Genomic DNA, 14,704 nt, shown 5'->3' on the forward strand with positions numbered 1-14,704 from the left:
TTATTGAGTTCAAATATGTGCTTACAAATTTTCTGTTAGATGCCTTCATTTCGGACAAAGTGGAGCCAAATATTAAAGAGCTATTGTAAAAATATAGAAGACTTTTCTTGGAAATATAGTTATTTTTCATAAAAATATGTTATATATAGACATGTAATGGAATTTTTATTGTGATTTAAAGGGATTAAATACATATTTGATATTTCTCAGTTTTATTTTCTAACATGACAGACATGCTAGATATAATTTATATAAACAGAAGCTCAGTTCAGTTCAGTTCAGTTTAGTTGCTCAGTCGTGTCCAACTCTTTGTGACCCCATGAATCGCAGCACACCAGGCCTTCCTGTCCATCACCATCTCCCAGAGTTCACTCAAACTCATGTCCATCGAGTCGGTGATGCCATCCAGCCATCTCATCCTCTGTTATCCCCTTCTCCTCCTGCCCCCAATCCCTCCCAGCATCAGAGTCTTTTCCAATGAGTCAACTCTTCGCATGAGGTGGCCAAAGTACTGGAGTTTCAGCTTTAGCATCATTCCTTCCAAAGAAATCCCAGGGCTGGTCTCCTTTAGAATGGACTGGTTGGATCTCCTTGCAGTCCAAGGGACTCTCAAGAGTCTTCTCCAGCACCACACTTCAAAAGCATCAAGTCTTCGGCGCTCAGCTTTCTTCACAGTCCAACTTTCACATCCATATATGACTACTGGAAAAACCATAGCCTTGACTAGATGGACCTTTGTTGGCAAAGTAATATCTCTGCTTTTAATATGCTATCTAGGTTGGTCATAACTTTTCTTCCAAGGAGTAAGTGTCTTTTAATTTCATGGCTGCAATCACCATCTGCAGTGATTTTGGAGCCCCCCAAAATAAAGTCTGACACTGTTTCTACTGTTTCCCCATCTATTTGCCGTGAAGTGATGGGACCAGATGCCATGATCTTCGTTTTCTGAATGTTGAGCTTTAAGCCAAATTTTTCAGTGTCCTCTTTCACCATCAAGAGGCTTTTTAGTTCTTCTTCACTTTCTGGCATAAGGGTGGTGTCATCTGCATATCTGAGGTTATTGATATTTCTCCTGGCAATCTTGATTCCAGCTTGTGCTTCTTCTAGCCCAGCGTTTCTCATGATGTACTCTGCATATAAGTTAAATAAGCACAATTAGATCCTTAATAATTTTAAAAAGCATACAGTAGTCCTAAGATTAAAAGTCTGAGAACTGCTATTCTAAATCTTCCCCACTCAAGTGTGTTCCATGGATTGCACTACTTAACTCACTTGGGAGCTTCTTAAAAATGCCAACTCAAAAAAAAAAGGAAAAAAGAAATGCAAACTTTCAGGCCCCACACAAGACTGAATAAATAAGAATGTACATTTTCATGATCCTTTGATGATTTAGATGCCCATTAAAGTTTGAGAAACACTGGTCTAGGGGTGTTAAAAAAAATCTCCCTGACACTTGAGTTTTATAGAATGACTAGGGAAGGACTGATGACCAAGGACTCAGGCAGACAGGAGAACATGGATGAAATAGTAGTAGAGAGAAATGTTATGACACGCTGGGAAACTGCAAACAGAACATATCTAGACTTCTGATAACATTCTTTTCCAGATTTTAAAAATTGTGCTAAAATACTTGTAACATAAAATTTACCATCTTAACCATTTTTTAAATGTGTAGTTCAGTGGTTTTAAATACCACAATCCATTCCCATACCTCTTTTTATCCTGTAAAACTTAAACCCTATACCTACTAAACAATAATCCTCCAGTTATCAACATGAACAAGGGTTCCAATTTCTCCACATCCTTGCCAATATTAGTTGTTGTCTGTTTTTCTGATAGAACCCATCCTAATGAGTGTGAGGTCATAACTCATTATAGTCTTTATTTACATTTTCCTAATGATCAGTGAGGAGAAGGCTATGGCAACCCACTCCAGTACTCTTGCCTGGAAAATCCCATGGATGGAGGAGGCTGGTAGGCTATAGTCCATGGGGTAGCTAAGAGTCAGACACGACTGAGCGACTTCACTTTCACTTTTCACTTTCATGCATTGGAGAAGGAAATGGCAACCCACTCCAGTGTTCTTGCCTGGAGAATCCCAGGGACGGGGGAGCTTGGTGGGCTGCCGTCAATGGGGTCGCACAGAGTCGGACACGACTGAAGTGACTTAGCAGCAGAAGCAGCAGCAGCAGCAGCAGCAACGATCAGTGATGCTGAGCATCTTTTCATGTGCTTCTTGGCTATTTGTATATCTTCTTAGGAGTAATATCTATTCACGTACTTTGCCTATTTTTGAATCAGGTTGCTTTTTTATTGTTGAGCTTTAAAAGCTCTCTATATAGTTTGTATATTAATGCCTTAAAGATAAATGATTTGCCAATATATTCTCCTATTCTGTTGTTTTCCTTTTCACTGTTATAGTGACTTTTGATGCATACAGTTTTAAAATTTTCATGAGGTATTCTTTGTCTAATTTTTCTTTTGTTACTTACGTCCTTAATGTCATAGACAGGAATTCATTTCCAAGTTCAATGTCATGAAGCTTTTGTCCTATTTTCTTCTAAGAGTTTATTGTTTTAGGTCTTACATGTAGGCCCTTGATCCGTGAAGAATTTTTTTTTTTATATGATGTTAGCTGAATGTCTAACTCCATTATTTTGCATATGTATGTCCATTTTCCCCAGAATCACTTGTTGAAAAGCTTGTTCTTCCCCCATTGAATAGTCTAGAGACTTTTGTCAAAAATCATTTGACCATATATGTTATAGTTTATTTCTGGGCTATATATTCTATTCCATTGATCTTTATGTCTGTATTTATGCCAGTATCACACTATTTTGATTACTGTAACTTTGTAGTAAGTTTTGAAATCAAGAAGTGTGAGTCTTCCAGTTTTGTTCTTTTTCAAAATTGTTTTGACTTTGTGGGGTCCCTTGAGATGCCGTGTGAATTTTAGTATGCTTTTTCATATTGCAAAAAAAAAAAAAAATGTAGTTGGTATTTTAGTAGGGATCACATTGAATCTGTAAATTGTTTTGGGCAATATTGTCATTTTTAAACAATATTAAATCTTCCATTCCATAAATATGAGGTGTTTCCATTTATTTATGTCTTATTTAATTTCTTTCAGCAATATTTTATAGTTTTCATTGCACTTAACATCCTAAGTTAATTCCTAAGTATTTTATTCTTTATGATGCTATAGTAAGAGGATTGTTTTTATAATTTCCTTTTCAAATTGCTCATTCTTAGTGTATAGAAATGCAACTGACTTTTGTGTTGACTTTGTATCCTGATTTTTTTCTGAATTAATTAATTAGTTCTAACAGACTTTTTTTGTGGAATCTTTAGTATTTTCTACATATAAGATTATACCATCTGCAAATAGAGATATTTTTATTTCATCCTTTCCAATCTGGAAAGGATTGGATTTGATTACAATTCAAATCCAATTGAAAATTGGTTTCAATTTTTTTTTTCTGCCTACTTGCTCTGGCTACAGCTTCCAGTACTATGTTGAATAGAAGTGGTGAAAGTGGGCATCCACACTTACCTTGTTCCTGATCTTAGGGGGAAACTTTCCAGTCTCCTCCATGGCTGTGGCCTCCGTCATGCTCTCAGTGGCCCCACATTCCTCCCATGGCCAGAGCCATCATGGCTACGGTGTTCATGAGGGGGTGGCCCTCAATGGTTGTGGCCTCAGTAACCAGGAATATCATGAGGCTGGTGGCCATGGGGTCCGTCCCCCATGTCCAAAGCCTTCACGGGGCCAGTGTCTCCCACCAGCATCCATTCCTCCACCAGGGCCTTCGTGGGGGCAATGTCCACTGCCTTCACCCCCATGCCACTGCCAGGGCCTTTGTGGAGATGATGCCCACCATCTCCAACCACACCCCCACCAGGGTCCCCTCCATTTGGGAGTCCTCCTTCAGAACGAGCTTTTCTGGCCCCTCAGACTGGAGCAAGAGAAGCTTCATTTCCTCCTTGGCCACCATGGCCTCTATGGTATGGCCCAGGACCTGATGCTGACCCCCCCACACCAGGTCACCCTGCATGGAGTCACATGGGCCATCCCAGAAGGGATCACCACCCCCTCCCTGGAAGAGGGTGGGGGACACAGCAGACGTGGACCCTCTGGGCTACCAGGACACCCAGGTCCTCCGTGGGGATCTGGCAGAGTTTCCCAGGTTCAGGGAGGAAGTGCTGCATGCCCTTGGGCCCCTCAGGGCCTTCCAGTAAGAAACCACTGGCAATTGGGCCAGGCCTGAATCCAGGTGGCACCAGCATCTGCTTGATCTTGTCTGAACAGTCTGGTTGCTTTGGTCTTCCTGTGAGGGCCAACTGTTAGGTCTACCCATGATGGAGGAGAGGCTCTCCTGCAAATTGATGCCTCCTGCTCTAGGGTCCTGGGGACTCTTCCCGGCACCTGTGCTTCCAATAAAATTGGCCATAATAGGAGGCAACTTCAAACTGCCTTCCCCATCAGGTGAACCACAGGCCCCTTAGGCTGTACGGTCTCATCCATGGAACAATCCACATCTAGGGTGATGAGTTTGGGTGGGGGGAATAGGCTCCTAAGGCTTAGGATCAGGCTCATGAGGACTTTCTTTGTTCAGGAAGAGCTCCTGAAAGATCCCCTTCTCCTCAGCCTGGATGTACCTGCTGTTGCATTCAGGGATAACGAGAGGTGAAAGTATCACCAGGGGCCTGGTGCGCATCCAGGGCACCTTCTCCTCCATGGTGCTGTGGCTCAGATGCCAGCCTATCTCAAACATGTGTTCGCGCTGATGGTATCTCTCACTTAGCTGACCTGCCAAAGTCCTTGATCTTACTCACATTTGCTCATTCAGTTTCATCCAGTTCAAAACAGAAATACTCTCCCAGTTTGCCCCCTGGCTACATCACAGCTTTCCTCTTCCTGCCTTTCCGAGTCAGCTGACTAGGATCTCTGGTACTCTCAATTGGCTTTGCTTCCAGAGTTCCTGGTTCCAAAGAGGTGGTATCCATGAGCTCTGGGACTTCAGCAGGGGAAACTGGGGGCTCTGGACATTCTGTGTCCATAACCTCAGAAGGAGGTTCTGACTGGCTCTGGGGAAGAAGTTTCGGCTGTGCTTGATTCTGTGCTTATTTTCCCTTCAAATGGGCTTGACTTGGCAGCTGTGAGTGATAGCACCTTCTTCTTGATTTTGATGCCTGGAACAGAAGATGAATTGAGCATATCCAGAAAGCCCAGGCTTTCCATTAGCTGTGGCAGGATTATCTTAGATCTCTTTGGTGGCAATGGGTGTTGTGTTGACACTTGAGGGGGACGGGTTTAAGGTTGTACTTGTCAGAAACCACCACTACACTGGTATTCTTCACAGTCACCAAAGATGGGGGTCTCCAGCTCTAGTCCAGTGAAACTTGGTGTGAGACTGGACACTGGGGTTATAAGAGACTTAGACTTCTCCATCTTCTTCTCTGGGGCCTCCTGAGCCTGAGTCTCAGCCTTCACTTCTATCACTGGTTGGTCAGGAGGGGTTGTTTAACTCTTTCCCTCTTATTTCTGTTTCTCTTATCTTTCTCAGCAGGCTGGGTGGTGTACTGCTCTGGGAGTGGATGACGGTCATCTAGTCGCTGATAAGGACTGAGGCCAATTTCCAGAGCTCTTCATTCTCACTTGACTTGCTCAGTTGCTTCACCAGTTTGGCTGTGTTGTTCTGCTTGAGATGGTCTGCAGGGAGTGGAGATGCTGCAGGGTCAGTAGAATTTGCTGCAAGAGGGGAATGTTGTTGGTTGTTTTTTAATTTGTCAGTGAATTGTTAAGAAACTTGTAACTACCAGCATCAATAAACTTGACCAATATTTCTGGTGAGTGAGTCTGCAGCAGAATGCTCAGATAAGTGCGATGACTCACCATCTCTCATGCTTCCTTCATCAGACTGAACATCTTTAAAATCTCATCCATATTCTTGAGTTCCCCATCTCAGTTAAGGAAGCTATCCAGCATCCTTAAGTTTAAGGACTCTTTTTGAGGCCTATGGGACCCAAACCCATGATCAAGGTTTTATCAGGCTCAGGTGGGGAGGAGATTAAACTTTTGGAGGAAAAAAATAAATAAAACAACCAATCAGAACCCAAAGTTCAATTATTTGGGGGGGCCTCATTGGATCAAAAAGTCTCTTAAAAAAATAAAGCCCAACTCAGCATGCATTCCCCCCTCCCCAACTCCATTTAGGGAGGGGGCTCATAGAAAAAAAGTTCTGAGTGGATTCAAAAAAGTAAGTGTTGAATGGGTGAATTTGGGTGGGTTTCGGAAGGAAGGGTGGTTAATTATTTTTGAAGTTATGTGGTAATGGTCCTTTAGCCACAGATTTCAAGTACCAGGCAGTGTGGGCTGGTAGGGTGGGCGAGATAGGTGGAAAGGGGCAGAAGACACAAGTGGTTGGGCTGCTGGCTGTTCTTTTCCCTTCCCCCTTTCTCTCAGGATCTTTTCAAGGGTTCAGATGTTGCTGTGGCTTGTTTCTTTTTCCCTCATGGCCAACATGAGAAAATTTCAAACCCCTAAATAAATCCCAGAATTGAACCTTCTATTTCTCTCTTCAATTCCATCAGAGAAAAAGAGAGGGAGAATAGTAATGGCAGCCCTTTAAATCCCCTGGAGTTTTGCTGTATGGGTAGGCACTTGCGACAGGGTGGGAGGTACAGCAACGACTGCCTGCTTCTTTGTCTGCACCTCTGTGATCAGAAGCAAGTCTTCCACTGGAAGTTGCCAGCAAGTCTTCAGTAGGTTCCAGAGTTGCAAATAGTTACAGGAGGCAGATTCTGCTAGTGCAGTTGTTGGCAGGTGGGGAGATAGAATCCTGGTGCTTTCTACTTTGCCATCTTCCTAGAATTCTCTCTTGCTAACATTTTGCCCTCTGACATGTGAATTGTGGTGATTATAATCTTTAGGAAAGACCAGGAGCTAAAACTGCTAGTAGTCCTCTTTCAGAGTTTTATGCTAAAGGAAACTTTTAATAAAAACATAAATATGTATTTCACTGATAGGCAATCTCAGAAACAATGATCTAAATGTTTGAATTTGGTATCAGTGTTAAGTAATTGTACCTACTCCAAGAGGCATTTTCTAAAATGGTCATTCCCTGCAACATTGTTCTCTATTCCTTTGCCTTGCTTTAATTTGCTTTATAGCACCTGACATTTTGCTATATATGCATTGTTGGTTGTATGTCTCTTTAAGTAGAATTAAATCCACAGGATAAAGTCTTTGGCATGTTCGTTACTGAATCCTTGTCATCTAAAATAGAGCCTGGCAAGTTATAAGAACTGTGTAAAATTTGTTGGATATATGCATGAATGAAACACGAAATTTGGGGGGGGCCAATACTATTCAGTAAAAAGTACAGAAAATAAGATGAAATGTATTCTTTCATTAAAACAATGAAAAAATGACATACATGAGGACAGAGTTTGGAATTTAGGAATTTGGAGACAATGTCACCAAGGTTATACGGAGAAATGAGAACAGTTATTCGATAGGAGATAGGGTTTGTCGGCAACGTTTTCTCTCCCTCTTTCTTTTTATTTCTGGTATTAGTGTTTCAAAATGATTTATGCACTGAAAAAAAAAAAAACAACTTAAAAAAACCCATCATTTTCCTGAGTCAGATGAAAAGTGTGGATAGAGTATTATGCTTGCCAAACTCATTCCTGACAAATGGAGCTCTATATTCCATATAGGAAGGAACAGTCTCTGGAGCATTCAGACAGAAAAATAAAGACAGAAGGAGGAAGATTTGCTTAGTGTTTGAACACTAAATCACAAAATGTTATAATTAAAAGATGTGGGGAGAAGGGGACAGAAACTAACTTCCCTGGTCTGTGTCCAGAGGCTGTGTTCTGAATTTAACAATAGCACACCAATAACCAGGCGGGGCCAGAACATAGAGTCACACATTTTGTTCATGTCACAAAGGTGCCTGAGGCAGGAAACAAATGGCAGCTGAAATTCAGACCCTGCTCTACTCTCCAAGCCACTGAAACCTAGTGTAGGGCTGTATGTACCCAGAGGATGTACTTTTTTCTGATTTTCACATAGGCATTGCAGGGGATGGGTATTGGAATAGGTCTTTGACTTAGCATGTTGGAGTCTGATGCCAAGTAAAATAACCTCTTCGTTGAACCATATCAATCTCTATTCCAGTAAGGATTAAGGTTGGGCTTAATATGTAGTCTTCAGATAATCATATGAAGAGGCATGAATAACATTTATGACACACAGTCCATTGCCCAGACTTGCACTCTTGTTAGAAGACAAGTTTAAATGCTACTGGATGTAAATATAAAACATTAAATAGTCTTATCTTCCTCTAGTCCTATTGCTGTGATTTAATGAAGAAATGGGGTGGCAGGGTTACAAATAGAAACAAAGAAAAGCTTTGGAGTCACAACTCTTAGAATCAATAGGAAAAACATTAGGTTGAAATGAAGTCTCCGATCCCCTTCTCCCTATACCTTTCTGACTACCCCAGGAAAAAACATTAAAATAATTTCAGGTTTCTACTACTCACATTTTCCACCTCAATCATGTGAACCCCTCATCGTTCCCCAGACATTCCATGTTTCCTCACCCCACCTCTTCTCAGCCCATGCCTAGAAAGTCTTTCACTGTCTTGTCTTCTTAGGAAATTCTCTTTAGCTTTTAAAACTCAGTTCTAATAAAAAGGAATACATTTGAGTCAGTTCAAATGAGGTGGATGAACCTGGAACCTATTATACAGAGTGAAGTAAGTCAGAAAGAGAAAGACAAATACTGTATAATAATGCATATATATGGAATTTAGAAAGATGGTACCAATGATCCTACATGCAGGGCAGTAAAGGAGCCATAGATGTAAAGAACAACTTTTGGACTTACTGGGAGAAGGCGAGGGTGGGATGATCTGAGAGAATACCATTGAAACATATACATTCAGTTCAGTCGCTCAGTTGTGTCCAACTCTTTGCAACCCCATGAATCGCAGAACACCAGGCCTATTACCATATGTAAAACAGATGACGAGTGCAAGTTTGATGCATACAGCAGGGCACTCTAAGCCAGTGCTCTGGGATAACCCAGAAGGATAAGGTGGAGAGGGAGGTGGGAGGGGGGTTCAGGATGAGGGGGACACATGCATACCTGTGATGGATTCATGTTGATGTATGGCAACAACCATCACAATATTGTAAAGTATTCTCCAATTAAATTAATTAAAAAAAATACTTGGGCAAAGTAATAAAAAAAGAAATTCAGTTCAGGCACTCAGTCATGTCTGACTCTTTGTGATCCCATGGACTGCAGCAAGCCAGGCTTCACTGTCCATCACCAAATCCCATAGCTTGCTCAAACTCATGTCCCTCGAGTTGGTGATGCCATCCAACTATCTCATCCTCTGTCATCCCCTTCTCTTCCTGCCTTCAATCTTTCCCAGCATCAGGGTCTTTCCCAACGAGTCAGTTCTTCGCATCAGGTGACCAAATTATTGGAGCTTTAGTTTCAGCATCAGTCCTTCCAATGAACATTCAGGACTGATTTCCTTTAGGATGAACTGGTTGGATCTCCTTGCAGTCCAAGGGACTCTCAAGAGTCTTCTCCAATACCACAGTTCAAAAATATCAATTCTTTGGTGCTCAGCTTTCTTTATAGTCCAACTCTCACATCCATACATGACTACTGGAAAAACCATAGCCTTGACTAGACAGACCTTTGTTGACAAAGTAATGTCTCTGCTTTTTAATATGGTGTCTAGGTTGGTCATAACTTTCCTTTGAAGGAGTAAGTGTCTTTTAATTTCATGGCTGCAGTCACCATCTGCAGTGATTTGGGAGCCCCCCCAAATAAAGTCAGCCACTGTTTCCCCATCTACTTGCCATGAAGTGATGGGTCTAGATCCCATGATTGGTAGTTGCCCAATATGCTACTGGAGATCAGTGGAGAAATAATTCCAGAAAGAACGAAGAGAGGGAGCCAAAACAAAAACAACACCCAGCTGTGGATGTGACTGGTGATGTAAGTAAAGTCGATGCTTTAAAGAACAATATTGCATAGGAACCTGCAATGTTAGGTTCATCAATCGGGAGATGGCAAGAGTGAACACTGACATTTTAGGAATGAGTGAAGTAAAATGGGCTGGAATGGGTGAATTTAACTCAGATGACCATTATATCTACTACTGTGGGCAGGAATCCCTTAGAGGAAATGGAGTAGCCATCATAGTCAACAAAAGAGTCCAAAATGCAGTACTTGAATGCAATCTCAAAAACAGCAGAATGATCTCTCTTCATTTACAAGGCAAACCATTCAGTATCAAGTAATCCAAGTCTATGCCCCAACCAGTAATGCTGAAGAAGCTGAAGTTGAATGGTTTCTATGAAGACCTACAAGACCTTTTAGAACTAACACCCCCAAAAGATGTCCTTTTCATTATAGGGGACTGGAATGCAAAAATAGGAAGTCAAGAGATACCTGGAGTAATGGTCAAATTTGGCCTTGGAGTACAGAATGAAGCAAGGCAAAGGATAACAGAGTTTTGCCAAGAGAATGCACTGGTCATAGCAAACACCTTCTTCCAACAACACAAGAGAAGACTCTACCCATGGACATCACCAGATGGTCAATACTGAAATCAGATTGATTATATTCTTTGCAGCCAAAGATGGAGAAACTTTGTACAGTTAGCAAAAACAAGACTGGGAGCTGACTGTGGCTCAGATCATGAACTCCTTATTGCCAAATTCAGTCTTAAACTGAAGAAAGTAGGGAAAACCAGTAGATCATTCAGGTATGACCTAAGTCAAATCCCTTATGGTTATATAGTGGAAGTGACAAATAGATTCAAGGGATTAGATCTGATAGACAGAGTGCCTGAAGAACTATGGATGGAAGTTCGTGACATTGTATAGGAGGCAGAGATCAAGACCATAACCAAGAAAAAGAAATGCAAAAGGGCAAAATGATTGTCTGAGGAGGCCTTAGAAAAAAAGAAGACTTTAAAAAAAAACCCAAAATTCAGCTCTAAAGTCACTTCTCTAGGAGGTCTGCTGATACTCCCTCTACCTCACTGTAGATATTTCCTCTGTCTTTGGTGTTCCCTTAGCATTTGGCATAACTCTCTAACAGCATCTCGTTTCCCTGGTGGCTAAGATGGTAAATAACCTGCCTGTAATGCAGGAGACCCAGATTCTTCCCTGGAAAAGAGAATGTCAATCCACTCCAGTATCCTTGCCTGGAAAATTCTATGAACAGAAGAGCTTGGTGGGTTACAGTCCATGAGGTCTCAAAGAGTTGGACAAATGACTGAGCAACTAATAATTTCATTTTCTAATAGCATTTAGCATTATCTGTTAACATATCTACTGATCTCATTAGACTATGGGTTATTCTAGAATAGAGTTTATACCTTTTCAATGTTTATATCCTGTTGCCGGGAGCCAAAGTGAGGAATCCCACCCATGAAAAGGTCATGCAGCAGAGATCTGATGGGCAAGGCGAGTCAGATCTCAGGGTGTCCCCCTGGTATTTCCTGAGCATGTACCCCCAAAACCAAAAATCTGCCAGCCTTTGTACTCTGCTTTTCCACTCTTCTGACACACTCTGGAAAAAGTCAACTCAGGGCTTTAGTCTTCTGCATTTGAAAGGGATGTTTCAGTTAAACCCCCTCTGATAACTCTCTAGCTTGCCTAACAGATTCCCCCGGACCTCTTACAGCTTGTGAATTGCTTACAGCCCCCCAACCAAGAGAGGCACAAAGCTTAAAAGCATCTTAAAGATACAGAGCCTTTTCTAAAGAGCTAAAAATCATATTGGTGATGGGTTTTCACTGTTGATTCAATGATTGCCGCCAGGCCTCCATATTCTTTATCTTTTAGGCACCTGGGAGGATGTTAATCAATGTAAACGGGATATGGAAAAAGATATATAATAGTTTTGCTGTTAGCAACACTAGACTTTTGAGTTAATTACTTTTCTTTTGTTATAAATCACTGTACTCCTTTAACTTGTTATAAATTGCTGTATCTTTGCTATGTAAGAATGTAACTTTATTTAGTGTTTTTCTGAGAGTGGCACCAGACTTTGAGAAGAACAACACAAATAAGTCTTAAGCTCCTTGTCTGGAACTTTATTGGCTTTCCATGTAAACCAAGATATTCAGCCTCTTTTCTCCACTTAATTTTCCTACTACACTATTTCTTCCTAATCTAATTTTATATTTATAAATAAATAAGTTTTTTCCTCGCCTACTCCATCTCCCCTTTGAATCACCATGGATCCACCGAGGCTGGACCCTGGCATCCTGTCTCAGCATCTAATACGGTATCTAACAGACAGGGACATTTCAGAAATGCTTGCTGAATCATGAATGAATGAATGAGTGCTATGACTAATGCATGCATCTGGAGGCAGAAGATCTGGATTCAACTTTTTGTTTTGCTGTTAACTTTCTTTATGTGGCTGGAGAAGAAAATGGCAACCCACTCCAGTAATTTTGCCTGGAAAATCCCATGGACAGAGGAGCCTGGTAGGCTACTGTCTATGGGGTCGCAAAGAGTTGGACATGACTGAGTGACTTCACTTTTTTATGTGGCAGATTAAATATGGCCACAAATTCTTTGATGCTCCTTCTATTGGAATGATATTCATATTCTTTCCCTTTGTATCTGAGCAGACCCTCTAACTGCTTTCAGTCAGGTCAGTTCAGTTTAGTTGCTCAGTTGTGTCCAGCTGTTTGCAACCCCATGGACTGCAGCATGCCAGGCCTCCGTGTCTATCACCAACTCCTGGAGTTTACTCAAACTCAGGTCCATTGAGTCAGTGATGCCATCCAACCATCTCATCCCCTGTCATCCCCTTCTCCTGCTGCCTTCAATATTTCCTAGCATCAGGGTCTTTTCAGATCAGTCACTTTTTCGCATCAGGTAGCCAAAGTATTGGAGTTTCAGCATCAACATCAGTCCTTCCAATGAATATTCAGGACTGACTTCCTTTAGGATGGATTGGTTGGATCTCCTTGCAATCCAAGGGACTTTCAAGAGTCTTCTCCAACACTACAGTTCAAAAGCATCAATTCTTCGCACTCAACTTTCTTTATAGTCCAACTCTCACATCCATACATGACTACTGGAAAAACCATAGCCTTGACTAGATGGACCTTTGTTGGCAAAGTAATGTCTCTGCTTTTTAATATGCTGTCTAGGTTGGTCATACCTTTTTTTTAAAGGAGTAAGAGTCTTTTAATTTCATGGCTGCAGTCACCATCTGCAATGATTTGGGAGCCCCCAAAATAAAGTCTGTCACTGTTTCCCCATCTGTTTACCCTGAAGTGATGGGATCAGATGCCATGATCTTCGTTTTCTGAATGTTGAGCTTTAAGCCAACTTTTTCACTCTCCTCTTTCACTTTCAAGAGGCTCTTTAGTTCTTCTTCACTTTCTGCCATAAGGGTGGTGTCATCTGCATATCTGAGATTATTGATATTTCTCCTGGCAATCTTGATTCCAGCTTGTGCTTCATCCAGCCCAGCATTTCTCATTAAGTACTCTTCATGGAAGTTAAATAATCAGGGTGACAATATACATCCTTGACGTACTCCTTTCCTGATTTGGAACCAGTCTATTGTTCCATATCCAGTTCTAACTGTTGCTTCCTGACCTGCATACAGATTTCTCAAGAGGCAGGTCAGGTGGTCTGGTATGCCCATCTCTTTCAGAATTTTCCACAGTTTGTTGTGATCCACACATTCAAAGGCTTCGGCATAGTCAATAAAGCAGAAATAGATGTTTTTCTGGAATTCTCTTGCTTTTTCGATGATCCAGCGGATGTTGGCAATTTGATGTCTGGTTCCCCTGCTTTTTCTAAAACCAGCTTGAATACCTAGAATTTCATGGTTCACGTATTGCTGGCTTGGAGAATTTTGAGCATTATTTTACTAGCGTGTGAGATGAGCACAATTGTGCGGTAGTTTGAGCATTCTTTGGCATTGCCTTTCTCTAGCTAATAAATAAAACATGGCAAAAATTGACAGTTTGCAAACTCAGGACTAAAAAACTGGAAGCTTCCACTTCCTTTTTCTTGGAACACTGATTCTTGAATTTCTTGGTTTGTCATATAAGATGTTTGACAACACTTCTGGACATACTTCATGAACAGGATTTGAGACTACGTGCAGAAGAGAAGGGCCTGAATGAGCCCAGCCTTCAAGAGAAGGATAAGTCTAGCCTTGCTAATGTCTCAGTCATGTGAGTGAAGCTATCTTGGATCCTTCAGATCAGCTCAACTTCTAGCTGAATACCATCAGCAGACCCCAGTTCATTTCATATGGGGCTGAGAACTGGTTATTCAAGCCTTACCTCAAATATTGACACACAATATTGAGAGATAAAATGATTTTTTTTTTTTAAAAGTTACTAAGCTTTGAGACACTTTGTTAGGGAACAACTGGTAACCACAACAGAAGCTGATAACTGGTAATTGGGCACTTCTGTAACCCAAACCCCAAATATGTGACATTAATTTTGAGACTGGGAAATGGGTAGTGACTTGAAGGACCTTGAGGAGTCTGTTAGTGAAAGCTAGAAAGATCTGGAGGTGTTGGAGATCACTTTCAGAACAGTCAATAAATTGTTATTGGAAGCCATAGGAAGGTTTGGAAACAAGGTTACCTATGGCAACATGGAAAATAGAAAGG

The 14,704-nt window shown here is 41.3% G+C and overlaps 1 pseudogene; it reads right to left on the reverse strand.

Annotated features, from left to right (window-relative positions):
- Positions 1–3,566: 3,566 nt before the first annotated feature.
- Positions 3,567–14,704, reverse strand: part of LOC120856589 — a 51,599-nt pseudogene continuing 40,461 nt past the window's right edge.

The sequence above is a fragment of the Oryx dammah genome, unplaced genomic scaffold (assembly GCF_014754425.2).
Source record: "Oryx dammah isolate SB20612 unplaced genomic scaffold, SCBI_Odam_1.1 HiC_scaffold_28, whole genome shotgun sequence".
NCBI classification, from domain to species: domain Eukaryota; kingdom Metazoa; phylum Chordata; class Mammalia; order Artiodactyla; family Bovidae; genus Oryx; species Oryx dammah.